The sequence below is a fragment of the Ostrea edulis genome, chromosome 9, assembly GCF_947568905.1.
Source record: "Ostrea edulis chromosome 9, xbOstEdul1.1, whole genome shotgun sequence".
NCBI classification, from domain to species: domain Eukaryota; kingdom Metazoa; phylum Mollusca; class Bivalvia; order Ostreida; family Ostreidae; genus Ostrea; species Ostrea edulis.
The window spans coordinates 8,692,720-8,695,139 of record NC_079172.1 but is presented as its reverse complement, the minus strand read 5'-3'; positions in this window follow the sequence as shown (position 1 = coordinate 8,695,139).

Genomic DNA, 2,420 nt, shown 5'->3' with positions numbered 1-2,420 from the left:
GATTGGGGAGACTTGTCTGTAGACATTGTGGAGAATCCGGCTACGACGACGGAGAAATGTCATCTGTGTTTAGAAAGAGACTTGAGAATAGCTTTTTTACCTTGTGGTCATTTATGTACTTGTGCTATATGTGCTACGGGACTGAAACAATGTCCTATTTGTAGACATAGTGTTGAGCAAGCTGTACGTATTTTTATTTGTTAATAAATATGTATGATCCCATGAACTTGTGTCATTTATCAAGATGTATACCTACGAGACACTTGAGCCTTTTCAGTTGAAACATGAATTTACCATGGTGGTGGCCGGACCCTCTAAATCGGGTAAAACAGAATTTGTCAAACAGCTGGTGCAAAATACGCAGTGGATTGCACCGCCTCCCGAAAAGATAGTATGGTGTTATCGAGAATGGCAGTCCGCGTACGAATCCTTACAGGACAAGGTCACTTTTATCCGCAATATACCTCAAGACGATGAGCAGATAGTGGCGGATCTCAGTACGCGTCATCTACTCATTTTTGATGATATGATGGGAGGTAAAGCCATCGAATCGATTGTCGACTGGTTTACGCGCAAAGCGCATCATCGAAATACCAGTGTCATTTATATCACACAAAATCTGTTTGATCGAGCAGTACAACATCGTACCATCAGTCTGAATGCTCACTATCTTGTGCTGTTTAAAAATCCTCGAGATAAATCACAGATTGGGGTGTTAAGTCGGCAATTACAAATGCCGCATTTACTTCCAGCCTATGAGGACGCCACCCGTGTACCTCACGGGTATTTACTAGTGGACTTGAGTCCTCAGACGTCGGACGATTTAAGATTAAGAAGTCAACTCTTTACCAACTTGGCTGTGCACATGCCCCCGAGAGTATAAATAATGTCACATCATGGGCAGGTGTATCATTTGAAAGACAGTCTTCACCATGGGTAGACCTTCCGCGAAGAGTAAATTAGTCAAAACGTTACGCCGTTTACAACGGGAACGGGATCCCGTTCAACGGAGCCATCTCATTGAATTAGGACGTAGAGCCTTACTCAACTGGTTTGCGATGGGAGCTCGAAATTTATTGCGAGGTGTCTTACCAGGCAATAAAATCACTCAGCGGTTCATTCAATCCCATCGCCAAGACTTGAGTGTCATTGCCGATAAGAAGACCAATGAAGAAGAGCGTAAAAAAGCCATTTTGAAACGAGGAGGCGCCGGATTCTTAGGAGGGACCATTATCCGTCATTTATTCAAATGGGAAACAGGCCGTAAACCCCGTGGGGGACAACCCAAGAAAACCAAGAAACCACGGGCTAAGAAAGCTAAAAAATCGCCTCAGAGAATTCCTAAACTCATTATTCGCTTACCTAAGAAGACACCTAAGAAGTCCCCTAAGAAGTCCCCTAAGAAATCCCCTAAGAAGACACCTCTCAGGATGAAGAATCCGTTTCCCAATTGGGCTCCAAAGAAAACCCCTCTCATTGTGAAGATGCCGTTTCCCAAGGCCACTCCCCCCAAGGCCACTAAAACGTTAGCCAATCTGAAAGCCGGATTAGCTCAAAAGAAAATGGAACGACCCATGCATGGGCCTATAGGAAGTTCCAGAACCAGTGATACTGCTCTACCGAGTTTTGCTCATACCTTTGGAAGCATGAAATTTCAACCCTTAACCACCTCAACACCGGTTCAGGTGCAAAAGAAATATAAATGTAAATTTTGCCCTCTGGTCTTCAATGCGAGAGAGAACCGCAATCGTCACGAAGAGACCGTCCATCACAAGCGTTTTGATCCTAAACATCCGAGTGCCATTGTCCTGGACTAGGTATAAAAAGGAGGGGGAAGGTGCCCCACCCTTCATTACCATGGCTCATACGAAGAAGTGTGAATGTCGATTACGACCTCATTTACCGCTCTTGCAGACGTTAGCGGGTCCTCACTATTCCAGCAAATTAAGGACAGAGGTGTTGAAACATTGTTCCAATGACTGCATTTTAAAGATTTGTGAGATTGTGTACAATCTATTAAAAGGGGTGATTCCTCTCAATCCTACTCAGAAGCGACAACTGGGTCGAAAGAAACACATCTTAAGACGCTTAGTCCAGCCTCAACCCGTGAAAAAACGACGAGGTATACTCATTCACCAAAAAGGATTGGGTTCGTTTGTGTGTGGCAAGATTTGTAAGAAATCATGAGTCGAAAAATGGTGTTGGTACCGGAAGCGATGCTCAACGAATTAAAAGGCAAATTACCTAAACCTCCCGAATTTACCTCGACTATTGGTTTACGCAGTGATTTGGATGAGATTGAACATCGAGATGATTTAACCGAGAAAGAAAAAGTGGGGTTGTACGGTCATCAACTTCATCGCTATCGTCAATATTTACAACAAGCTCGACACCCCACCACAACGACTCGGCCTTCCTCA